Source organism: Mauremys mutica, chromosome 2, assembly GCF_020497125.1.
Source record: "Mauremys mutica isolate MM-2020 ecotype Southern chromosome 2, ASM2049712v1, whole genome shotgun sequence".
NCBI lineage: Eukaryota > Metazoa > Chordata > Testudines > Geoemydidae > Mauremys > Mauremys mutica.
In genome coordinates this window covers 49,002,468-49,030,389 of record NC_059073.1, presented here as the reverse complement: position 1 = coordinate 49,030,389, position 27,922 = coordinate 49,002,468, and the positions used below count along the sequence as shown (strand labels likewise).

The window sequence follows — 27,922 nt, the reverse complement described above, 5'->3', positions numbered from 1 at the left end:
TTTTAAAAAGAAGGCTTTTAATTAAAGAAAAGACGGGTAAAAGAAAACCCTCTGGGAGAGATTAGCATACCAGCTACTCTCACAGACAACAGATTCCAAACACAGAGGATGTTCCCCTGGGCAATACCTTTTTTACCCCAAAAAAATACCCAAATACCCAATTTGATTCTTCCTCTAATTGCACAAGACAGGTTACAAAGAAATAAACAAACCTATGTATTCCTTTCTAAAACTTACTACTCTGATAAGAGGCTGGTTCCTTGATCTTTTTCACTCCGACTGAAACTGAAAACTGACTAAACAAAGGAAACTTCCCTCCTTCCTTTTGAAACATCTTGTTCCCCCATTGGTTCCTCTGGTCAGGTGTCAGCTAGGATAGGTGAACTTCTTAACCCTTTACAGGTAAAAGAGTCATTAACCCTTAACTGTCTGTTTATGACAGGCTGGCTTCCCATACTGGGTAAATCAGCCTTTGTGGAGCTACTATGTCCCCCTGCCCCATGCATGTGGGTCAGAAGGGGTGGGGGAAAAGTAGGGAAGAGATGGAACCTTGGCTTTACCTCCTAACATACTAGCTAGTGCAGCTGCATTGCACACCATTGGATGTATGCTAAGATAGACGTAGGACTGGCACAGGATACACCCCACTAGAGCTGGGGGAAACCAGGAGGCATATTGTGACTCTGAGTTTTATCTTCTTCCCATTCTGCTCCCAGGGCAGTAGCAGAGCCACAACTCTCTACAGAATTAGCAGTGCTTAGAGCAAGCTCAGCTAAAAGCAAAGGCTCATGTTTGCCAGGAATGGCTTAAGCATATAAAATAGAAAGCAGCCTTGGCTTAGTACAGCTAAGTCTTCTGTAGAAATCGGTGTCTATATAACTTGCTGATACAGATAACCTAAACCACCCACTCTTCTCTCTTGTTTCACTGGAATTTACTGGCCACATGGTTCTTTTACACTATGAATCACTCCCAACTGTAATTAGAAGCCTTGGCTATTCTTTCCTTTTTTTTCCTTTAAAAAATAGTCTGCTCACTTTTACGGTGTTAACACACAAATTTAATAAAGCATGTATTCTGCAAAATAGAGCCAAATTAATATTAAATGCTTATTCCTGGAAAATATGTTTGCTCATTAAATTTGACAGTCATTGCTTATGTGGTAAATGCTATGAGTGCCAAGAATACTTTTGGCACTGGTTGCCAGGTACAGGCCCATTATTTTAATTGCCTTTCACCTATAATCAATATTGGCTGCTTTCAATTCAACTAGACGCATAGATAAGCACTACCAAAATGGGCTTATTCTATTGCACTTTATATTCTGATTTAATGTCTGGAAGATACAGCAAAACATATCATCACAGAACCCTTTCTATAATCAAAAGTGTACAGGATGCTCAGTGAACATTTCAAAATATAAACAAAAACATCTGTCTGTTTCACTACAGTAATTTGGCATGGCCATTTAAGGCCAAATTCTATTATCATCTACAAGGATGTAAATCTGGAGTGACTGCAGTGAAGTCACTCCAGATTTTCACCATTGCAGATGAGAGCAAAATATGACCCTTAGGGCTAGACTGTATGACCTTCATGCTGGGGGCTGTTAGTCACATAGGTTATCCCGCTGAAGTCATGGGACAGCTCCTGTGAGTACCTACTCATTAATACAATGAGGAGTCTGGTGACACCTTAAAGACTAACAGATTTATTTGGGCATAAGCTTTCTTGGGTAAAAACCCCACTTTTTCAGATGCATGGAGTGAAAAATTACAGAAACAGGCATAAATATATATTGGCACATGAAGAGAAGGGTGTTACCTTACAAGTGGAGAACCAATGTGGAAGGCCAATTTAGTTAGGGTGAATGTGGTACACTCCCAATACTTGATGAGGAGGTGTCAATACCAATACTCACTAATGTGAGTCAAGATCATACAACCTAGCCCTTAGTATGTGCAGTTTTGGTCTCCCATGTTTAAGAAGGATGAATTCAAACTGGAACAGGTACAAAGAAGGGCCACTAGAATGATCCGAGGAATGGAAGGCCTGTCGTATGACAGGAGACTTGAGGAGCTCGGTTTGTTTTCCCTAACCAAAAGAAGGATAAGACGAGATATGATTGCACTCTTTAAATATATCAGAGGGATAAATACCAGGGAAGGAGAGGAATTATTTCAGCTCAGTGCTAATGTGGACACGAGGACAAACGGATATAAATTGTCAGTCAGGAAATTTAGGCTTGAAATTAGACGAAGGTTTCTAACTATCAGGGGAGTGCAATAGTGGAACAGCCTACCGAGGGAAACAGTGGGGGCGAAGGACCTCCATGACTTTAAGATTAAGCTAGATAAGTTTATGGAGGAGATGGTATGATAGGATACCGGGCTTAGTCAATAGGTTAATTAAGTGCCATACTAGTAAATAGTACAATGGGTCAATGATATGATATTCTTAACCTTTTTCCAGAGGGTATGGCTGGAGAGTCTTGCCCGCATGCTCGGGGTTCAGCTGACCGCCATATTTGGGGTCAGGAAGGAATTTTCCTCCAGGGTAGATTGGCTGTGGCCTTGGAGGTTTTTCGCCTTCCTCCGAAGCATGGGGCAGGGGTCGCTTGCTAAAGGAGTGGGGGGATCGGCTTATGTGGCCTGCATCTTGCAGGAGGTCAGACTAGATGATCATAATGGTCCCTTCTGATCTTGAATTCTATGATTCTATGATTCTATACCTCTCAGCATGTCAAGGCCTAAATGTGGGACCCAGTGTGTGACAACAACCCAAGTGAGGGGGACACAAAAGTATACATGCAGGAAACTTTAAATACTATGGGATTCATTTCATTAATGAATTAGAGGATTGGGCCCACACGGCTTCCAGCATCTCCCATTGGCCTGGAGCAGCCAGTGGGAGCCACAATCGGCCGGACCTGCAGACGCAGCAGGTAAACAAACCGGCCCACCCCGCTGGGGCTTTCTCTACACAAGCGGCATCCCAAGTTTGTGAAACACTGCACTAGGAGGGTGGTGAAGCACTGGAATGGGTTACCTAGGGAGGTGGTGGAATCTCCTTCCTTAGAGGTTTTTAAGGTCAAGCTTGGCAAAGCCCTGGCTGGGATGATTTAGTTGGGAATTGGTCCTGCTTTGAGCAGGGGGTTGGACTAGATGACCTCCTAAGGTCCCTTCCAACCCTGATATTCTATGATTAATGGAAGTGACTCTTTCTGTAACCTCAGTTCCATGCATCCAAGACACTATGGAAAGATTGCAGAGTCTCATTGGTCCCTCTGACCCAGGGCTTTGGAGTGGAGCCCAGAGCTGGAGCATGGACCAGTAGGTTTCTGCCCGGAGCTGGAGAGGAGCCGGAGCGGAGCAATTAAAAAATTCAATTGCTCCAAATCCCTGATCTGACCACTACTCCATGCTGCTCATCCATGTGGGTACTCATGGTACTGCTAGTTATGACCCTGAACAGATCAGCAGTGACTACAGGGCTCTGTGAGTGAGAGTGAAGGAATCAGGGGAGCAGGTTGCATTCTCATCCATCCACTCAGATGAAGCCCAGGCTGGGGGACACAGATCCTGGAAATGTATGCATGGCTGTTCACATGATGTTGAAAGGAGGAATAGCTTGTTCTGGAAGGACAGGTGGGAAAAAAAATGAGGTTGCATTATACATAGCGATTGGATTTTGATTGGTAAATGTCAGTAAAAATTGATTTCACCATATACAAAACTACAAACAAAAAGATATTTCCATCGATAGTAATAGAAATGTACAGATAGACAAAGGAAGGAAAATGCTATTTGAGAACATATTAGAATTTGATTAAAGGATGTTTACTGTGTATATTTTGACAAGTGATGTTGACAATTTGCGTTTTAATAGTTATAAAGCTTTAACTTTTTGAATCTCAAGGTCTACTGTTATTAAATAATTTCACGCCCTCCCCATAATTTCCCACAATTGTGAAATTTAAATCAATAAAATCAGAAAAACCTTGTGCTTATCACTATATTTCTATTTGTAATGATATTGTTTTCTATGATATTGATATATTTCTATGATACTGTTTTCTAGTTCTTTAATCACTCTCGTGGCTCTTCTCTGAATCTTCTCCAATTTAACAAATTATCCAATTTATTTCTTTCAAAAACAAATAATGGAAATTTCCAAAACATAAGACCTAGTAGTAATGAGGACATTAACTACTCAAATATCTGTTGGAAAAGTAATACAACAAAAAACAAAATGTCCAGTAAATTTCTGGAAGCTATTGAGGAGAACATTTTGTTTAAAAAAATGGAGGAAGTAACCAGGGGAGACAGCTATTTTGGACTTGATTCTGACTAACAGATAGGAATCAGTTGTGAATCTGAAGGTTGAAAGCAACGTGGTTGAAAGAGAACATGAAATGATAGATTTCTTGATTTTAAGGAAAGGAAAGAGTATGTAGCCTTTATTTTAATTGAATTAATTGATAGTTCTATGGTAAACTACAGTGAGTCCAGCTCCTGTTGCTACAGTTCAAAGATAATTAGGGTGGGAATCACCCCTAGAGCTGGAGGCTCTAGGACCACATGAAGAATGAGGACAGTAACCCCAAACACAGTTACAATACAAACAAGATTTTTTATTTGTATGTTACACATACACAAAACTTAAGAGAGTCTATGCACTGGCCAATGCAATATCCATATTCACATACCAAAAGATTTAATAAAGTTGCATGGATTTCTCAACAGATGATCATCGATAGAGCAGTGGTTTGTGCTGGTGCCTTCCCAATGAGGTCTTCCCTCAGGGTCTTCCCACTCTAGCTCAAACAGGGAATCTCTTATTCTTATTTCTGACCATGCCTAACACCTTATGTATAAGCATAAGGGTTCCAACCTGCCTTTTCCTAATCTGTACTTCCACACCCCATAAATTTTGAGGTGCCCAGCTTTTCATAATTATCTTTTTCTTATTAGCATCTTATTTACATCAACCTGTTTCCAGGGTAACCTGTGGCTGGAACAGAACTTTATATGATGTTATAATCAGGTGTCTTGCAGTCTGGGCATAGGGTTATTCTTTGGTCACCCACTTAGCCAAGTAGGCTAAAGTTTGACCTAAGCTGAAATCTTATAGGCCTCACCCTGTAGGCTTTGCACTGCAGTCATGCTTTACTTATATACCTAAATATCCTCCATCACTCCTAAATATGTGTCAGTCTTCTACTTTTATAGTCCTATCTATACCTATAACTTAAATATCTTTAGCACACATTGGCTACATATGAAATAACATATGAGTTAACCATAACAATAGACAACACAATGATAAATGAATGTTAAAATTAACTAGTCTGTAAGTGAGAGCAGCAGAATAAAGACAATGGAGTAAAAAAAAGAGAGAAAGATTTAAACGTAGAACTGGTAGGTGAGGTCCCATGGGGAGAAAACATAAGGGAAAAAGTCATTCAGGAGAGGTGGCAGTTTCTCAAAGGGACAATATTAAGGTACAAGAGTAAACTATCCCAATGCAAAAGAAAGATAAGAACAATAGTAGGAGGCCAATATGACCTCATCAGGATCTCTTTCATGACCTGAAATATTAATAAGGAATCCTACAAAATGTAGACAAATAGCTCAGGATGAATACAAAAAGGAAAGTACAAGCATGCAGGGACAAAATCAGAAAGGCAAAGGCATAAAATGAGTTACACCTAGCAAGGAACATAAAGGCAATAAAAGGAGTTCTAGGAGCAAAAAAAAAAGATGACTGAAAATGTAGGTTCATGACTTAATAGGAAAGGAGAGCTAATAATGGATGACTTCAAGAAAGCTCAGGTGTTCAATGCCCATTTTGCTTTTCCCTAAAAGTAAATGGTGACTAGATTAATGCAATTAATATTAACAAGAGGGAAAGAGTTCAAACCAAAGTAATGAAAGAACAACACATAGAGTATTTAAATAAGTTAGATATATTCAAGTTAGAAGGGCCTGATGAAATTCACCATAAGGTATTTTCAGGACTAGCTGAAGCAATTTTCGGCACCATTAATGATTATCTGTAAAAACTCTTGGAGGGCAGGTGAGGTCCCAGAGAACTACAGAAGGGCAAACATACTACCTATCTCTAAAGCGGAGGGGTGGGGGAGAGGAGGCAGGAATTATAGATCAGTCAGCCTAAATTTCATACCTGAAAAGATACTGGAGCAAATTATTAAATCATCAATTTGTAATCACCAAGAGGATAATATGGTTTTAAAGAATAGCCAGCATGGATTTGTCAAGAACAAATCATGCAAAACTAACCTAATTTCCTTCTTTGACACAGTTACTGTCTTAGTGGATAGGGGAAGCTATAGATGTTATATATCTTGATTTTTGTAAGGCTTTTGATGCAGTCCCACATGACATTCTCATAAGAAAACTAGGGAAATGTGGTCTGGATTAAATAACTGTAAAGTGGGTTCACAATATGGTTTGCTGTCAGATTAGGAGGACACATCTAGTGTGGTTCTGCAGGACTCTGTCCAGAGTCTGGTCCCAGTCAATATTTTCATTAATGATTCTGACAACAAAATGGAGAACATGCTTATAAAATAGCAGGTAATACCAAGCTGGGAGGAATGGCTAGCACTAAGGAGGCCAAGATTAGAATTCAAAACAACTGTGACAAATTGGAATCAACAAGATGAAATTCAATAAAGACAAGTGCAAAGTGCTACACTTGGGAAGGAAAAAATTAAATGCCCAAATGCAAAATGGGAAATAACTGGCTAGGCAGTAGTACTACAGAAAAGGATCTGAGCACTATTGTAGATCACAAATTGAATATGAGGCAACAATGATATTAAATTGCAAAAAAGCTAATATCATCTTGGGGAATATGAACAAGAGGGTTGTCTGTAAGACACAGGAGGAACAGTCCCACTCTATTCAGCACTGGTGAGGCTTCAGCTGGAATACTGTATCTAGTTCTGGATGCCACACTTTAAGAAAGATATGGACAAATTGGAGAGAGTCTAGTGGCTCTAGCACAACAAGAATTATAAAGGGTTTAGAAAACCTGACATATAAGGAACGGTTAAAAAAATGGGCATGTTTTGTCTTGAGAAAAGAAAATGGTGGGGGGGAAGGAACCCAGTAACAGTTTTCCAATATGTTAAGGGCTGTTCTAAAGAGGATGGCGATCAATCTTCTCCATGTCCGCTGAAGGCAGGGCAAGAAGTAAGGGGCTTAATCAGCAGCAAGGAACATTTAGGTTAGATATTAGGGAAAACTTTCTAACTATAAGGATAGATAAACACTGAGGCTTCCAAATAAGGTTGTAGAATCCTCATCCTTGGAAGTTTTTAAGAACAGGTTAGACAAACACCTGACAGGGATGGTCTAGGTATACTTGGTCTTACCTCAGTGCAGGGGGCTGCACTAGATGACCTCTCAAAGTCCCTTCCAGCCCTATATTTCTATGATTTTTGCCTTTCTGATGTATATAATGTTCAACTGTAAAACCTAGGGGACACCACATTTGTGTGTGATGTAGGTAACTTTGGCCTGAAATGATATTTAAGTGATGCCTCCTGAAATGAGGGTCATTTGAGAGGTATGGCCCTGAATTATTAAGTGTGGAACTCTGTACCCAGCTCTTAGTTATGCCTAAAATAGGAAAGTCAGGACAGAACCCTTCAAATCACCAACTGTTTATATACTGCAAAAGGGGTTAGGGAGATCCTTGGAGGTATAAACAAGGAAGTATTGAGTAGGACCAAGGAGGTTATATTACCTCTGTATTTGGCACTGGTGCTACCACTGCTGGAATACTGTGTCCAGTTCTGGTATCCACAACACAAGAAGGCTGTTGAAAAATTGGAGAGGGAGTAAGAAAAGAGCCACAAGAAACATGCTTTATAGTGATAGACTCAAAGAACTCAAATTGTTTAGCTTAACAAGGAGAGGGTTAAGGAATGACTTGATAGTTTATATGTATCTATATGAGAGCTAAAATTTGATAATGGATTCTTCATTCTATCAGACGTATAACATGATCCAATTGCTGGAAGCTGAAGCTAGATAAACTCAGACTGACAAAAAGGCACAATCATTTAACTGTGACAGTGATTAACCAATGGAACAATTTACCAAGGGTTCTGGTGGATTCTTCCTCACTGGCCATTTGAAAATCAAGGTTGTATATTTTTTCTAAAAAAGATATACTCCAGTTCATACAGGTATTATTTCAGAAAGGTTTCATGGCTTGTGTTACATATGAGGTCAGATGAGAAGATCACAATGGTCACTTCTAGCCTTATCTATTAATCTATAAATTCCAGGACAACTGCTATAGCTGTTGCAATAAGATAAAATTCTGGCCCCATTGAAATTAATGGCAAGATTTCCATTAAGTTCATTGGTACCAGGATGTGACAGATATAGTAATTTCCTGCCATATATTTGGGAGTTCTTACTGTACTAAGTTTATGTATAATTGTGGGCCAGGGATTATATGTAATTCCTTGTAGGAGGGTGAACACATGGAGCCCTCTAGGAAATAAGAACAGTGGGAGATGATTAGGCAACTTCACTCAGTTTTTAACACCTCTAGAGGCTCACATATGCTAGTTCAGACTGGATTCTTCAGAGTCCAACAGACAAAGAAAGGACTTTTAGATAAATTGCCTGTGTTTAAACTGACTCTAGGCCTTCTTTCTGATCCAGCAAACAGACAGGACCTTCTGTCCAAGAGGGGCCCCCAGTCCTTCCTGGAAAGCTTGAAAGGATTTTGTCCTGTTGAGGCCCCATAAGGCTGATAAGTGACCTCTGGTAAGTTTTTAGCCTACATGTAGGACCATTTATAATTTTATATGTTTTCTCTGTAATGCTTTTATCTTAAGAATAAATATACTTGCTTATAAAGAGCGGTGCAGTAACTTGTAACTGCTGGCAAGTACACAGACAAAAATAAAGCACAGTCACTGGCCTGCATAGGCAGTCTGGCTTGCTGGGAATATCAAGGTGTAGTCTGGAATACCCAGTCAGGAGGGAGAGAGATGTGTCTTTCCTAAGAGTGGTGATGGCAGAGGAGCTGGTAGCCTAGGTGCCATTACTGGACCCTACAGAGGAGGAATACAGGTGTGTTGCTCTGAACTGTGACATATATTTCACTCTCAGAACTTTAAATGGTTCTTATGAGAAATTATACAAGGTGGATATTATTTTATTTTTATGATAGTATGTGTGACCTCTTACAAACATTAGAAAATGTCCCTGTCCAATAAATTTTCAATGGGTCTAGTTACTTGAAAAAAGTGAGCAGGATTTGTTACACAAAGTTACATGGTGGAGGAGGGAACACAGAATGAGTGGGTGCCAAAGCAAAAGCAGAGACACTTAAATGAAGGGGACAATCTTTTACTTCCTTTCTATTACCAATGAGTTGCTCTCACTGGGTAGTCTTATTTTAACTTAATGTTTGATGATTGCTTTCAAGAGATTAAGGTTTGTTCTGCTCCCATCCCCCAGGTATACATCACATATACATAAACACACACAGCCCACAGCCTCCTGCTAACTCTCCTTCAGCTTAGAGGAGGAAAATCAGCTCTTGCAGCTGACACAATATTGCTACTTGGCCAGCTGGCAGAGTATAATTTTACATGGGAGAAGAGGCTCCCCAGAGATCAGAAGTCCATCTCCACACTATAGCTGTATGAGTGAGCCAGCTCAATAATGTATGTGTATTAATAATACATGTCAATGAATCATTAAAAAAAATGCTAAAACAATTGTTTTAAAATTTAAAGGAGTAATATTTATGTGCCATCAGTGAATGACTCTTGTTTATTTCAGCAATCAATATGTAGGGACTATAATAACAAAGATACAGACCCCTCAGAGGGACAAAAATGGGATACTAATAATGAGTCCACACCACTAATTACCTGGGTGGAGGGGGGAAAATAGGCTGGATTCTCAATAAAAGAGTTGGAATATGTAGTAAAATGGCAGTTTCAAGAATGCTAGAGCCATCATTTTTATGAGTGCAACTCCCATAGAAATATGAAATTTAGAAAATTCCAATGGAACAAACAGAGACTAGGCAAAAACAAAAGCAAGCAGCATCGACTGGACTGTCGCCTAGTTACAGGATACCCACTGAATGGTTTATTTGTAAGTTGGAGCTGATTTGTTATGTCAGGCAATATTATGCTGAATATAATGACATTACTATGTCCTGTAGTTCTTTATATATCTCACTAGACTTTTGAATTCTTCCCCTTACACCAAGCATCATAGATACAGCAAAGTGCCATTATATACATTTACAATACCATATGATATTTGGTCAGAGTTTAAGCCAGAAGGGACCACCAAATCATCTACTCTGTTGTTGTGACTGTTATCACATGCAATAGAATAAATATGCGTTAGCCATATCACAACATAATAGCTGCTGGATAGCAACTAATATAACCAGCTGTATGCTCTTGTGTAACATTAATGTTTTCAAATACCACCCCTTTGTGGCATCTTAGAAATCTAATAAACATATTTTTTCACACACTGTATTTCAACACAAAAACAAGTCATTTGTGGTCTGAGGAAATAGCAACCTAAATAGGTATCTATCAGTCCATATATTAAACTGTTACTAGTAATAAACTCCTAGTCTGATCACCGTGTAAGTTAACAGTACAGCCAAATACCCAAACTTTGAAGATTAAAGCTTTCTGGAGAATTGTGACCACTTCCCAAAGGCATCAGCTGTGCAGTTCAGACAGACAAAAAGCTGAGAATACATCCTGTTTGCAGTAGCTCTTTTTGGTATGTATACATTGCAAAAAAAAAAAAAAATCACAATGATTATGAAGACCAGTATAACACAGGCTTTGATTAGAGACTTTATGTGACACTCTGACAAACTACTGTGTAGATACCACATCCAGCAGACAGCTGTAACAAGTATGCATACGTGTGGCTCTGCCAGTTGGTACCAAGCAATCCTTCGGTCACAGCTAAGTTTCTTTTATTTTATTGGGCTTCACGCAAAGCCCTACATTCAACTCAACGGCATGTTTCTGCTTATCTGCAACACAATCTACTGCAGGATTTTTTTTTTAAATGGAACTTTACATTCTTAAATTATTTGAAATACAGCTTTGACATTTCTGTACATATTAAAACGCTTTCTACCAAAATAATGACAACTGTTATATACAGTATGTAGTCCTCAGTTGAGTAAAAGGTTGTAATCCAACTCAAGGGTTTAATAGACTTCATAAAACATGAAAGCCCAGCTTAGCACAGCCCTGTGAGTGAATTAATTAAAAATTATACTCAGTTCAATCTTACTTTTTATGACAGTGCACATAATGCTAACCATATGTATAGTTTTTCACACCTGTAGCAGCTGATCTGATTGTAGGGACAAGAAACTATCTAACTTTCCAAATATTTGTACAGTATAACAGTTTGTAAATACACAATGACATACAGTTATTTCCACAGGACACCTGTCTTAGATGATGCAGAGTGAAGAGGTAGAGGGACATACTGAGTGATAATATAGCACTGTGTTTCAGAAGTCTGGCTACTGGATCTTGAACAGACTAGTAACCAAAGGCGGGTCCATTGCCAATATTGGACAGGCTTCTGATGCCTGTTTCTGGTCTCTGCTAGGGATCGATCTGGGCGCATTTGACATTCATTTTCAGATCTAGATTTTGTAGGGGGAAAGGGAGAAATCAGACACAGATCTATTTTATTATTTGGACTTGGAAATAGCATGATTGTAAAAGCATTATTAATTTAATGAAGCTAAAAAAGAAAATAAATAGTGCAGCATGGGCAGGGCTGGTGCAAGGAAGTTTCGCGCCCTAGGTGAAACTTCCACCTTGCGCCACCACCCAACCCAGCTAACCCTGCCCCCCCCATGGCAGCTAACCATTCCCCCCCGCCCCCCCCCACCAGAGGAGCCCCCCTGCCCGGGGAGCCCCCCCCTGCAGCAGCTACCCCCCTCTGCAGCTAACCCCGCCCAGGAATCCCCCTCCACAGCAGCTAACCCCGCCCAGGAAGCCCCCCCTGTGGCAGCTAACACTGCCTGGGGAGACTTCACCCCCCCACCTTGCGGAAGCTAACCCCACCCCAGGAGCCCCCCATCTGTGGCAGCTAACCACGCCTGGGGAGCCCGCCCCATCTCACCTCGGCTCCGCTTCCTCCGCTGAGCATGCTGGCGTCGCTCTAATTCTCCTCCCCTCCCAGGCTTGCGGAGCCGATTGGAGGAGTATTAGAGCGGGGGCTGTGTGCTCAGTGGAGGAGATCTGGGGTGGAGAGCGGTTCCCCTGTGCGCCCCCCCCCCGACCTCCGTTACTGCGGGCGGCACTCCCTGCGCCCCAGCTCACCTCCACTCCACCTCCTCGCCTGAGCGGGCTTTTAGGCACCCTCAATCACTAGGCGCCCTAGGTGGCCGCCTAGTTTGCCTAAGTGGTTGCACCGGCCCTGGGTCTTTAATGAATGTTACTCAAACCCAACAGTTTGGGAAATGTTAATTTCCATTGACTACATCAAACTTAGCTTATAAATGTGTATAGCCACTGGGTGGCAGCACATTACCCTCACCCTAACAAGCACACTGCAATGCTTCATCTCCCCCGACCCCCATGACCCTATGTCTCAATCTTCCTTTTATTTGCTCCCTCTCCTAAAATCTGTGTTCTCTGCTCCCAGCAGCTGCCCAAGGCCAAGAAGACACAAACAATGCCAAAGAAAAATATCCATTACAATAGCTAGATTAGCCAAGTTTTGGTTTTGTAGAGCTGTCTTTGCATAAGCAGTACTATTCAGTCACCTGTACATGCCAATGGAGTACAGCAGTCTGCAGTATGTTCAGGTCTGTTCTTTGTATGCATTCAGATACTCCAAACTTTAGACCTATTTAAATCCAAAAGTGAATTTTGTAATCCAGGCACACCCAGCTGAATTCCTTTCTCTAATCTTCATACATTCTCCCTCTCCTTTAGCTGATCACCCCACATCAGCCCAATCTACCAGTCTGCATTCCTGGAATAACAAATACATCTCAGCCATTCAGCCAGGATACTCAAATTCCACAGCAGAGTTCTGAATACCATGATATTTGTGTCATTTGTTATTCATATTCATGTACAGTCCTAATTTCTTTATGGCCCCTAGGCATTTACATTACAACAGCGACAGCAATAAGCATCCAGCTCATAAGACCAACATCCCATTGCTGCTCTCAATCTGTAGAATCACAGTGCATTATGTAGCTTCTATAACAACATCTCCATTAATTAACACTAAATTACAATACAGCACCTATGTAAAGAGATGATGAATGCCATACAAATTCATTTTGATTACTGTTATTACACTGAATACAAAATGAAACCAGAATGATAGGACCTTTTAAGTGTTGGCAGCTGTTTTTGATCAATGTTTATGCTTTTTGATATAATTTAATGGGAGATCATATGTTAATATGCAGCTGGAGTAAACTACCTTTCAAACTCAACAAGCCTGAGAAGAATTTCCAGCTGACATAGCATCTACCAGAACTGTAATTACCAATCACCAGAGAATACATTTTAGAAAGCAAAATACCCAAACTAGAATTTATCCAAAACTATAAGCCTTAATCTGATACATTGTAAAAAAAATAGAGAGAGAGGTTCCACTTTGTTTGTTTGATTTTTAATGGAACTGATTGTGCTATTTTATTCAATTGATTACAGTCAGCTTCATTCTCCTACTCCCTCACCTTGTGTGCATTATTTATACTACTCTATGCTCCAGATAGTCTATGTTGCCAGAATGGCCCGACAGGGCCAGACAAACCCCTAGAAGGCCATAGAATAAGGGAAGGAATAAATTATACTGATTCGCTGTCAGTAAATCAAATTTTCTGATTAACAGTATCACAGTTGTATTATATATAAACTTGGTGGGCCAGAGAAAAGGCCACATTTGAACCTAAAACAGAATCTAAGGTTTACAAGTAGCTGTTTGCTCTAGAAAGTCTTTTATTATCCTGCAAATCTTTCAAAGCTAGAGATCTAAGACAGATGGTTAGAATTACCCAAAGATTTAAATCAAGAAAGTGTAATTCTTTGAACAAATGTTTTAAAAGGTTTAACATGATGACCCAAGTAATTCTAGGCCTGTCAGTCTGAATTGATCCTGGGCAAGATAATGGAGCTGCTGGTATGGGACTGAATTAATAAAGAATTAAAGGATTGTAATATAATTAATGCCAATCAAATGGGTTTATGGAAAATAGATCCCATCCAACTAATTTGGTATCTTTTTTTGGTGAGATTACAATCTGGGTGCAAGCAAACAATATGTGTTTTAATATGGCTCAATATAAATGTATACATCTAGGAACAAAGAATGTAGGCCATACTTATGCAATGGGGGATTGTAACAGGGTGCTTTGCCCCATGGACTGGAGAGTCTGTGGCTAAAACAATCCTGATTACTGGATGAGCCCCATCTGAGTGGGATTAGGAAATTCCCTATAAAGGGCAGCAGGTGGCTGCAGTAAACTGAGGGATGTGTAGGAAACAGAAGCCTGAGAAGCAGTGGCCATTTTGGACTTTCAATTCTGCCCGTATCTGGGAAAGGGGGCTGGAAACCCTCTGGTGGGAGAGAGAGACAGTGAACTTGGGTTGGGACCTGGAGGACCAGTGTATACTTGAGAGAATATATTTGACCCCCAGTGGGGAATGTTTTAATTTCCTTTGGACTGTCTTGAATTTGTTTCAGGAACCTTGTGAAGGAGAAAACAGGGATGGAGTGCTACAGCATGATCTCTGGCTGGGAAGGAGTGCTCATGTGGCTGCTGATCCTGCTAAAGGGTCTCTGTCTTGGGAGCAGAGACTCTCAAAGAGATTTGGGTTCTGGTGGATAATCAGCTGAACATGAGCTCCCAGTATGATACTATGGCCAAAGGGCTAATGCAATCCTAGGATCCATAAACAAGAATCTTGAGTAGGAGCAGTGAGGTTATTTTACCTATCAATTTGGCATTGGTGTGACTGCTGCTGTAATACTGTGTCCAGTTCTGATGCCCACAATTCAAGAAGGATGTTGATAATTTGGAGAAGGTTCAGAGAGGATCCATGAGAATGATTAAAGAATTAGAAAACATGCCTTGTAATGACTGAGCTCCTTATATCTATTGATTTAGCTTAACAAGGAGACAGTTAAGGGGTGACTTGATTATAGTCACTAAGTACAGGGGTGAACAGTCCAAAGCAGGTTGGAGCGCAGTTGTAGGGACAACTTTCTGTTCCTCCAGGCTTGAAGAACAAATGTTTAATAATGGGCTCTTCAATTTAGCAGAGAAATATTTAACATGATCCAATGGCTGGAAGTTGAAGCTAGACAAATTCAGACCGGAAATAAGGCATAAAATTTTAACAGTGAGAGTAATTAACCATTGAAACAACTTACCAAGGGTCATGGTGGATTCTCCATCACTGACCATTTTTAAATCAAGATTGGATGTTTTTCTAAAAGCCATGCTCTAGGAATTACTCCATGGCCTGTGTCATACAGGAGGTCAGACTAGATGATCATTGTGGTTCCTTCTGGCCTTAGAATCCATGAGTTATGACACACAGGTCTCAATTCCAGGTTCTCAGGATTCCTGGAGCTTTGTCACACTCCATCTGTCTACCCAATGGTTTATTGGCATCAGCTAGAACCAACACTCCTTGAAACCCAGCTCAGATAGGAGGGTCCACCCCTGGGCCCTGATTGATGGAAAACCAGAGCTCTCAATTGCCCCACTCCCTCTACTGATGCCAGAAGGAGGAATAAGAAGTTGTCTATATGGCTGGCTCCATCTTGATTTGGATTGTTCACCCACAGCTACCTGCTCCTTTCTCCTGCTCCTGACCTCTGTTTCCTAGTATTTGACACATGGTTCCTGACCTCTGCTCTTGACCTTCTGGTTCTGACTCCTGGTTGGTGTGGGGACCCTAGTCCCTCTGTCCTATGCTAACCACTAGGCCTTGCCACCTACATCCTATCCCTGACACTATGAAACCATGATCTGCTGTGGTAGAATATATTCTGCTACTGGTGGAAGAGTAAATTTATCTATCTTAGGTACTTTAATTGAAGTAAAATAAAAATCACATGGCCTGTTAAGGAGCCCCTATATAGAAGAAATGTTTTCAGTTTCTCTTTTCAAGAACAAAACAGGAAGTATGTTTGGGTTAAACATTATCCAGGAACTTTCATAAAAACTTACATGTATTGGGGGGGGGGGACAGGGAAACCAGCCCTGCAATAGCAAAGAGAAGAAGTGAATCACAGGAATCTCTTCTGTCACCAGGTAAAACCAAAAACTGAAAATACTAGAAACTTTTGAAAAATGCAGGACCTGGATATTATGGTAAGTTTAATATATTGCTATACTGATTTGAACTGCACTGGAGTAGACTGGATAACAAAGACCTTAAAGGATTTGTCCAGATCTCTGAAATGACTACTGAAAGTCAGAGCTATATTTACTCATTTTAACTGGAAGTGGTTATTAAAATACCTTGGAGAGGAATAAATTGGATAATTTTAGAAAATTCCTTAAGATATATTGTGTAGGACCAATAAAAGGAGAAGGTGTCTTCATATAGGCAATCTGGAAATAAAACTAAAAGTAAGTGAATCAGACCAGAGTGCATGAAGACCTGAAAATTGAAGGAAACTGCCAACCAACCAAAAAAAATCATATAACCACATAGCTTGCAACCTCTGTCATTTGTGTAGCTCATCTGCCCACCCTCCAGTGGTGAGTACTGACATTTGCAAATTGTAACCGACTCACAGAATAGAATTAATATTTAATGGTTAGACTATGACATTACAATCTACCCACTGTAAGGGCAGCTCACTATTGCACTGTCCCCAGAACATCTCAGAAGGGTTTTGACTCAAGGAATCACAATTTCCTTCCCAATCTCCCCAGTGCTCCAGGAAGGAAGTATACTGCAGCCGCTCTATATCTGGCATAGCTACATCAGTGGATGTTGGGGGGGGGGGAGGGAGGGGCGGGTGAAGCCCAGGTCCTGTTCTCTCAGTCACTTGCACAGGGCTGAGTCATAGCAGTTCCATGGAAACTGATTGTCATCCCATGCTGCTGCCTGCCCTGGTGTTAACAGGTTACCCAGGCTAGGATTTGGCCGATCACACCCACTTGTTAAAGTCAGCTAGCACTGTATATCTGGACCAGGTTATGGAAATCCTAATGAATGTTCTAATTCTTGTGCATCATTAGAAATTCTTTAAAATTCCTCCAAAAGTGAACCTTGAACAGGAATTGGCCTAATTAGGCAACCTTATTTGAAGAGACCTCTTCAAAGTAGCCTGAAATATTGAGTGTGATTCTGCTCTGTCTTTATCAGAAGATAAAACTCAATATAACAGCAGTTTATCATGGTTCATTGAGTGAATATTTAAGACAGGTTTCATTCTGAACAGGGGTACAGTTCAGATTTCAGCTTAGGTGAGCTTATGTCTTATAGTGTATAGAACCGAATGAAGTTAATCAATGTAACCATGGAAAAGGAAGAAGTGAGTGTCACTTCTACTCTGCGTGAGAATCCATTTTCTCAAAAACTGGTCTCAGCACCAAATGCTAATAACTGGCAAGCATGCAGTGGAACTACCATGCACTGCTACCTCTACCTAGGTTTCTATTGATTATTCCTTTTTGTATCAGAGTAGTAGTGTAAATGATTTTTTCTAAAACAATATAAAAGCAAAACGTTTTCTTTAAACTCTGTGGTATTGTGAGCTGTAGTAATGATGGATGTCTTACCTTCCTAGCGGATGTAACTAATGTCTCTAGTGCAATGAGGGAGAGAGGTCTGAACAGAAATACAAGCCTGGGGCAGAGGAGAAGAGAATGGTGAAGCTATGGAATGGTGTAGAAGCCTTTCCTGGCCTATGTGGAATGGTCTGCAGGCTTTATATTTTTCTAACAAGAAAAGCATTCACAAACTTAGTTTCTGTGACTGTGATTGTCTTTTTTTTGTGTGTGGGGGAAGCTGGGAGTGGTTAAAATTTAACTACTGTGTACTATCTAGCACCCATGCAGTCTAAATACCAGAATTTTCCCCAGCTTTTAAAATAATTTTTATACATTTTGATAAATCGGACATAAGCAAAGGCCATTCTGGAATTTAAAGACATGTATTCCTTCAAGTTTCACAAAACCATCCCCAGCAAGGCCATGGCCTAGAACACACAGTTACAGAGCTATTCCTTGAGAAGTACTACAACGAACCCATTGCTATTTGCATGTATTTAGCTTCAGTGGTTGAAAAATAGCATGTAACAGAGGAGAGGCTGTGAAAAATGGAAGGGATGAATTTCAGGTTTCAAGGAGTTTCAAGGGATACAGAAACAGAAGCTATTTAGAGAGTGGAGATCAGGATTGTGTCTTTCAGGCCAGATTGCCACAAAGTCTAGATGTGTTGATGGAATAAAAGAATTTATAACTATGAATTCCTTGTTGCAAGCTGACAGCATGCTACATTGCGGTAGGAGGTGCAGTTACTAAAAATCTCTTCAGTCCAGTGCAGACAAGAATATCAGATGAATAATCTGTATCTGAAGTCTCTCCCAAAAACTGAAGAAATGTTTGAGACATTTCACAGGTACCTGTGCTCATCTTCAGCCAAAATGTCAGAGACTTCAGCAATGAAAGTGCACACAAAATGAAGGTTTTGTGGTCATAACCATTCAGCCTGTGATATGCATCCAGCAAAATATGCAAAGGCATGAAGGAGGCGGCAACCTGTTTGGTTGAAGTATATGTATTTCATACCAATGGTTACTGCATACACTTCTCTTTGACATAGCATAAAATCTCCCATTGCGACAGAGTATTCTTAAATTGTGCATTTTCCTTTGCTAAACTTGTCATCTGCACAAAATTCTCAATACCCATAGACCCATCCAGCTGCTTTAGTCTGATGACATCACTTTGGCACCAGCCTTTTGTTAAATTATGGCAATCGCCAGCCTCGTGTGAAAAACAGGTGTTTCTCAAGTGGACAGTCCAATCAGAATGGAAGCAGCTTTCAGCTCACCTGGTTTTCCAAATCTGTGGGAGTCAGGGTAAACCACATATTTACTTTGAATACCATCAATATATTTCAAATCATATGGAAATAGCTTTTTAAGCATTAGGACACCCCCAATGAATCTGACAGTGCTTATTTCACAATAGCAGGGTACAGCACTCCATTACCTGAGCAGCATAATCCCAGGACCACAGTTAATGTCGATAAAAATGGGGGGAGAGGGAAGTGAAATGTTCCTGTTTCTTAACTTTATTGCAAGATAGTACATTTGAATAATGGTTTTAATTAACTGAAGCAAGCTTAATTAAGATTGGGCTGCTTCAGGGAAGACAAAGCACTATAACTGGCTTTTTAAATGTTTTCTCTTCCCATAAGAAAGGAATCATTATGGAATTAGGAACGAGTGTTAACTATGCAACACTACAAAGTCTTCCTGTGCATCTCATGCCAATCCAGTCCCACCTTCCCCTAGTTTTACTTTTACAATTTACGTAACAACTGGCATTTAACAGAGGGAGGCTGCAGTCTCCAGGTTAAAGATAAATGCTTTCCCTAAAAATAAAAGCTCAGTGGCTCCCTACTATTACTGTGTGACTGAAATATGTACATCCGTATGCTGTATTTTAACTGTGCTGCTCCCACTGTTGTTGTTGTTCTCCCTTGTAAAATATTAGACATCTTTTCTCCAAAGACGTTGTTCCAGCCTAAAATATTTTTCTTTCAAAAAGTGATCTAGTCACAGAAGTAAAATGTGGTTATTGTTTTTTATTTTAAAATATGGATGGAGTATCCTCTGCAAGAAAGAGGGTTTCTGACAGGTACAATAATTGTGAGTGTCAATGATCTAGAAAAATTCCTTGAAGGGAAGACATTCAGGGTCAACCTCTGTGAAGGAAGCCCTTGGCAGCTCCACCTCTGCAGGTGGCAAGAAGAGAGCCAAGGTTGGAGTGTCGGGTGGATGTAGTACAGGCAAGAGGCAAGAATCCTCTTGAGGCAAGATGCCAAGGAATCTGCAAGTTCAGGGAGTGAAAAATCCTCCCAGGTTGAGGAGTAGGCTGGAACTTGAATGTGTAAATAGATTGTATTCATGATTTTCCACCATCTTGTTTGCATGTTGTTGTTATGCTTCTTCTTCCTGTTTGGATATAGTTTATCCTTCCCTATCCCCATCCTGTAGAGGAACGTTTTTCTAAATTTGTGTTCTATAATAAAACCTTTTGCCCAAATACATCGAGGGTGTTACCATTTACTAAAATAGAGTTACATCTGATATGAATTTGGTGCTTAATATGTATTTGGGGAAAAATTCATTTCTGTTAGTAACACATGGAGTGTACTAGAGCTATAACTTTGATTCTAAGTTGCTGGCTGGTAACGATAGTGTGAGATCAAAAGGGGAATGGAGGCTTGGGACTGCTTTTCTGAAGATTAAATTGTCTATTTGTTAGCAATGCAGGATGTGAGTTTGAATTTTGACTGCTTAATTAGGTTAAAACTTAACAAAAGGATGTGAGAAAGGTAGTTTTAATATTGTCATACAATATATTATTTTAACCCTTAAAGAACTAGATATTCAGTGAAACATGGGAGAAACTTTATGAATTCAAAAATGACAACAAATCACCCAGTCAGTGTTTGCAGCTGTTATTGAACGACAGGAAAATCAATGAAGAAGCAGGAGGCCAACATTTTCAGAATAGGAACCTGAAGTTCCACTATTAGACCCCTACATAGAAGCCTAAGTAAATGTGCTGATTTTTCAGAAGTGCTAACAGGTCACATTAGGCAACAGTAGCGCCAAGCTCCTAACTCCTGAAAATCTTGGCCCAGACATCTCCGATAGATGATAATATTATGCGGGGGGGGGGGGGGGAAGCTCCAGCAAAGACTGAACATGATTAATTTTGCTTGGTTTAATTCCCTTGGGTTATGTTGTGATATCTTGTACCAATGTATATGCAAATTTATGGTGAAGTTCTGATTCTCATTCTTTGTTTCAATTATTTCATTATACATTAATCAGATTTATATTTTTGCATGATTAAAGAAACTTTGCACCCATTTTGCTTAACCTAGCATCTGAAAGTTCAAAAGGTGAAAAGCACTTCTCAGGGTGATTAAACAGTGAAATGGATTCCATTTTTAAAAATGAATTACAGTTGTCAAGTCCAGACCAAGGGCTGGAGGCACCCATCTTACTGAAAATTGTCATTTTGTGACTGTGGTAGCACAGTCCAGTGACACTGAAGGCTAGATTATTTTTGCTTACTTGCGTGCACAATTTTCTGACAATTTGAATTCAACATTTAGAACACCCAATCACTTGGTAACCTGATATTCTGTGATCCTCCTCACCCACCACAACAAAGAACAGACCAACATTCCAGAATAAGCACTCTATTTTCCTAAGAGATGTTACCTCATCTTGTAGAGTCTTCACATTCACATCAGGATTGTTCTGTGACAGTGTCATAGCAGAAAGTGCACTGAAAAGAGGACACAAAGAAAGTGCATTGGGAATTCCATAAAGCGTTTTCTCCTCCTTCTCTGTTTACAAAACTAAAATGATATACCTTTGTCTATATTCCAGTAATTAGCATATTTATAAGGACTGTCTGCCTGGAAAAATAAAGTTCTCTGGCTTAGTGCTTGGGCAATTCCAACAACTTCTCACCTTCAGTTAATGGTCTCTGGAAAAGCTCAAGGAGACATAACAGGGTTTATGCATGTGAAACCCTGTGTGTACAGTTGCCAAGATTTCCAAAAGTGACTAGTGTACCATGTTTTGGTGTCAGCTTGAGACACCTTAATGTGACTTGTTTTTCAGAGTGTGGGTGCTATGTACTTTCTAAAAATCAGCCCCCTACATAGTATCTCAAGTTGGACATGTGATTCTGGCAGATGAGGTGCCAGCTCATGCTGAAGCCCCTATTTCTTACTGAACACTGACAAATGCACAGCTGGAAACCAGGATGGCTCACCTGCATGTTAGCATTGTTAACATAGATCTTAAGTTTATAGGAATGTATTTAGACTTGATGAAATGCTTGTAGGATGCTTCAAGTATTAATCTCACTTATATATCAATAGTAAAGAATAAAATTCTCAGACACATAGAGGAACATAAATTGGGGGGGGGGGGAAGTCAACATGGTTTCTGTAAAGGGAAATCGTGTCTTACTAATCTATTAGAGTTCTTTGAAGGGGTCGACAAACATGTGGACAAGGGGGATCCAGTCGACATAGTGTACTTAGATTTTCAGAAAGCCTTTGACAAGGTCCCTCACCAAAGTCTCTTATGTAAATTAAGTTGTCATAGGATAAGAGGGAAGGTCCTTTCATGGACTGAGAACTTATTAAAAGACAGAGAACAAAGGGTAGGAATAAATGGTAAATTTTCAGAATGGAGAGGGGTAACTAGTGGTGTTCCCCAAGGGTCAGTCCTATTCAACTTATTCATAAATGATCTGGAGAAAGGGGTAAACAGTGAGGTGCCAACATTTGTAGACAATACTAAACTGCTCAAGATAGTAAAAGCCAAAGCAGACTGTGAAGAACTTCAAAAAGATCTCACAAAACTAAGTGACTGGGCAACAAAATGGCAAATGAAATTTAATGTGGATTAATGTAAAGTAATGCACATTGGAAAAAATAACCCCAACTATACTTACAATATGATTGGGGCTAATTTAGCTACAACTAATGAGGAAAGGGATCTTGGAGTCATCATGGATAGTTCTCTGAAGACATCCACGCAGTGTGCAGCGGCAGTCAAAAAAGCAAACAGGATGTTAGGAAACATTAAAAAAGGGATAGAGAATAAGATGGAAAATATCTTATTGCCCTTATATAAATCCATGGTACACCCACATCTTGAATACTGTGTACAGATGTGGTCTCCTCATCTCAAAAAAAATATATGGCATTAGAAAAGGTTCAGAGAAGGGCAACTAAAATGATCAGGGGTTTGGAATGGGTCCCATATGAGGAGAGATTAAAGAGGCTAGGACTTTTCAGCTTGGAAAAGAGGAGACTAAGGGGGGAATATGATAGAGGTATATAAAATCATGAGTGATGTGGAGAAAGTGAATAAGGAAAAGTTATTTACTTGTTCCCATAGTATAAGAACTAAGAGCCACCAAATGAAATTAATGGGCAGCAGGTTTAAAACAAACAAAAGGAAGTTCTTCACACAGCGCACAGTCAATCTGTGGAACTCCTTGTCTGAGGAGGTTATGAAGGCTAGGACTATAACAGGGTTTAAAAGAGAACTAGATACATTCATGGTGGTTAAGTCCATTAATGTCTATTAGCCAGGATGGATAAGGAATGGTGTCCCTAGCCTCTGTTTGTCAGAGGGTGGAGATGGATGGCAGGAGAGAGATCACTTGATCATTACCTATTAGGTTCACTCCGTCTGGGGCACCTGGCATTGGCCACTGTTGGCAGACAGGATACTGGGCTGAATGGACCTTTGGTCTGACCCACTATGGCCATTCTTATGTTGTTATATTTATATCCTATGGTATAAGGTTATATTGAGTGTTTGCATAGTAAACCTCTGTAACTGTGCAACTCAAACAGCAAAGAAACATTAATTAGAAGGCCCACTGAAACCAAATGAGCCATTGTCCTTTGATATTTCACAAATGCTTTGTGCCCCTCTCATCTTTATGTGTGTGTCCAGAAGGAACTGTATCACTATGCTGCTTGGAATTTGGAGAAGGCAATACGTAAGGGATCCCCAAGCTGCTTGGCTTGGGTTAGGTCTAGAGGACATAGAAAGCTTGCATATTGCAACAGTTTCTATTATCTTTTGGAACCTAAGACTGTAACTCATTTGTTATCTGCTTTAACCTTACAAGTAGCTCTTATTTTTAATTTCCCTTAATTAAAATAATCTTTAGTTAATTTATTATAGGATTGGTTACTAGTGTCTTTGGTTTGAGACCTGGTAGTAAGTAACCATTCCTTTGGAACTGGGAGTAACCTTAATATTGTTGTGATTTTCGATGTAAGGGACCATCTCTCAGAAAGCCAAGCTTGCCTGGATAGTCCGGAGTACCCAAGGTGACTGTCTGTGACTCCATTTTAAGGCTTTATAGTGCCCGAGGCATTCAGGTACTATGCTTGATGGTTGGTTGGTGAAATCAAAGTATAAAACTCACAACCAGCTTGGGGTTTGTGCCCTGCTTCTTAACAGTCCACTTTGGCACTCACAGTTATGAGCCACTGCAGACAGCTTGACACAGCACTGAAAAATTAAGGCACCCAAAATCACTATTCATCTGTGAGAATATTAATCAAAACCTAAATTTGGAGCTAAGTTACGCAAACTTAAAAATTGCAAAGTGTTTAGCTGTCTGATTGTGAAACCACAATTAAAACAGGTTGGAAGCTTATTTACAGTCTTTTTTACTGGGATCTCAGACTGTCATTGTCACAGTCTCATTTTATAGCAATATGATCATCTGCATTAGGCTTCAGACATGACAAAGAATATATATTTCATACTTTATTCAACGTGAGAAGCTGTTCTTACCTGAAAGTTCATAATGTCCTAGTGCTGGGGTTGAGCAAAACGGGGACTTTTTTTTCCCATTAAGGCTGAATAGAATAGAAATTACTGATTTTGTCTCTTTCCAGACTTATTTGCCCCAAATGGTTTTTTTAGTGTGGACATGTTAAATACAGGAAAAAAGGGAAAGACAATTATTGTGAATCCTGTTGTAAAATTGTCACTTGAGGCAGAGTTTTAATGGTGTTCATCACAGTAATTGCAAATTTGATATTTTCCCTTTTGTAGGGATGAAGAATCTTTAACTGCACTCCAACAGTAAATTGTTATAGACAATGGTCTTAATGCATTGTGCCAAAGTGTTAAACTTCTGATTCCATTTTAGAAAATTCTATGGGAAAAGGGTCAGAAAAGCCCCAGACTGGATCTGCAGAGAATTCTTTTGGTGCAGAAACTGAGTAAGGCAGCCGCTTTGCTGTCTTATGTTGTCCATCTGCAAGCCCTGTTGTAGGGCTTATACTAGGAGTGGGAGAGGTCAGAGCTGTAGTGACACCACTATGGTGCTTCTGGGCAGTGCTGCCCCCTACAGCAACACAATCTGTTGTACTTATGATTTAGGTTGCTAACCTAGGATTGCCTGGACTCTGTTCAACCCCCACAATACTCCAGACCTGACAGATACAGAGGGGATTTCAAGGGACCATAACTGCCCCCTATCTGCCCTTTGGCTCTGAGTTTTGTGCTGGAGCAGAAAATCTCTCTGAGATTGTCTACCACTGACTTGGACTTTGATATTGCAAAGTTGTATTCTGACTGGATAGTTTTACCTTTTTTAGACAATATCAGAGTTGTGCATAAACAATAAGTACCAATCCATTTTTTACCACATAATATGAAAAAATATCAAACTCACCAGCAGAATAAGCACAGCACAATTGTTTGTTGTAATGACAGGATATGATATACTAAATCAGAAGGTGGGAAAGGTAGTTGTTCCTGTAAAAAGGTGGGAAAGGTACCAGTAGTTGTAGCTATAGAAATGATTGTGGCTTCCACTGCAATTTTGCCAGCCAGGAGGCTGACAGCAGGAGACAGCTAGAGCTGACAGTGGGAGGCTCAACTGGTGGTGGCTGGCAGCAGCCCCCAAACATTCCTTCATGGAGGGGGTTGGGTCCTGTCACCCTTCCCTTTCTTAAGTTCATTACATTACTCTTAGCCATACTCACTCATAATTTCTCTCAATCAATGCACTCTTCAGATGTTTGGACTGTTATGTCCCCTTCTCCCCACCCTCTTTTGGTAACTCTTATCCCAGCTAAACCGAATTAGTCATTTACCCTTTCCTCATAAGTCATTGCCTCCACACGCTTCATTTTTTATTCTCTCCTCAGAACTTCCTATAATTTCTGGTAATGTGGTACCCAGAAAAGAATGCAATATTTCTGATGTAGTCAAACCACAGGTGAATTCTGGAAAGGAACTGTAACATTCATCTACTGTGACATGCCTCACTGGAATCTGAGTTTCCAAAATAGTATTGGCCTAATCTCTGTTGCCAAAACGTACTCCAGACAAGACTAAAGTATAAAAGGGAAGAACAAGGGCCCAGCCTGGAGGGGAGATTAATGGATGGAAAGACACACATAATGTTTGAGCGAGAGGGAGTATTACTCAAGATGAAGCAACCTCCTTACCCCATACTACTTCAAAGAAGAATTGATAATGAAGATGGACATTACAGGCATGTCACAATAGGCAGGCGGGGGGGAGAGGGAGACCGAGAACCAGCACCTGCAGAGCTTGGAGGCCTCAGAACAGGACACACAATATTTTGTCATTGACAACATTAGCAAAGTCCTGAGCTGAGACACAGAAAGTAATGGAGGAGGAGGTTTCATTAGGGAAGATAAGGTTGCAAAGCAGAGTTGTCAAAGATTTGAGGCATGAGAGAGGATAAGAGGAGGAGGAAGATTCCTTGGCCAGGGATGTTGGAAGAAAGGGCAATTTATAGTGAAGGAAATCAACAAGGTGCCAGAATTTTCTCCATTGACGCTCAGCAGAGAGACAGCAATTACAGAGATAATGAAGGTGAGGAGTGGGCATAGGCTGGGGATTGGTTGGGCAGGTAGAGCAGTGAATAAGAGGAGTACAGTGGTGGAGGACAAGAGATAGCAGTGGGGAGTAACCATGAAATCCAAAAAATGAAGGTATCAGGACAGACAGAAGGGGTTGACTGAGAGCAGCACAGAAGGCAAGGCTGGCTTGAAAACTGCAGAAGCCAGGTACTTTAAGGATGGGGGCAGTCTACAAGTGGCATTATTTCTCCTTCAGCTTCTCATGCCCTTCTTCCACATCCACCTCATCCCCAGCAGGGTCCTGGCATTTTAAAAAAATAGATTACAAATTATAGTTTGGAGAATTAAGACCATTTCGTTTCATGAGTGTGCCATCTGTGCCTGCAGCCTTTTCCTTCCTTTTGCTAATGAAAACATCAAAGGTGATTCATAGGAAACAGTCCATTCATGGAGACAGTGTATTTGATTGAGAGTTTAAAGATTCTTTTCTGCTCTTTCAAAGTTACTTTGTGTCTTTCCCATATTGCAAGAAGAGGTAGAAACTCTGAGTGTGTTAGCACATTCAACAGCCCTATGACCAACCAGACAGTGAGTTCCCCTTGCAAAACCTACAAGCGGAATAGGTGGTTCACTGAAAAGGGGGCACTGACCTGTAGGAAGATACCTGAAAGAAACACACTTTTCTTTCAAAACTGAAGAGTTGTGTGACCATTCCCTCCTTGTTTTATGAGTGGCACTTCTTGTTTAGGCACTAGGAAATAACATATATTTAAACTGTTAGGGACAGGTTCTCAGCTGTGTATCATGCAGCTAAGGAATCTGGGACAAGTTTGGCTGTATTCCACCTTTAGCCACGCCTTACCCTCCTGAAACATTGATCTTAGGACCAGCTGTGGCTGGTTATGCCCATGATGCAAATTTAGTCTCAGCTCAGGGTTGCTGGAAGTTCTGAGGAAAGACAGAGGAGAGGAAAATATGAGTTAATGAGGGGAAAGGTTCAGCTACCATTGCAGTTAACACCCCTCCCCCCACCCCCCCACACGCCCACTGTGTGTGCTCTCAGTCTCTCGCTAACCTTGAAGGGAAAAGAAGAAAGTCTTTTTAAAAACTTGCTTTTTTCCTTCTTTTGGCCTCAGACATAATGGACAAAGGATTATATATTTTGTTTGAGTGATAAGGTCCCAAATGTGGCCTGCTATGGCTGGACAGCAGGAACAAGCC

General features: G+C 40.4%; 1 long non-coding RNA gene across 1 annotated transcript; it reads left to right on the top strand.

Annotated features, from left to right (window-relative positions):
• The first annotated feature begins 14,569 nt into the window (after positions 1–14,569).
• Positions 14,570–17,908, top strand: LOC123365062. The gene is made up of 3 exons (XR_006577410.1): positions 14,570–14,653; positions 16,357–16,416; positions 17,847–17,908. It is a non-coding gene; the product is annotated as an uncharacterized LOC123365062 (long non-coding RNA).
• The last annotated feature ends 10,014 nt before the right edge of the window (positions 17,909–27,922 follow it).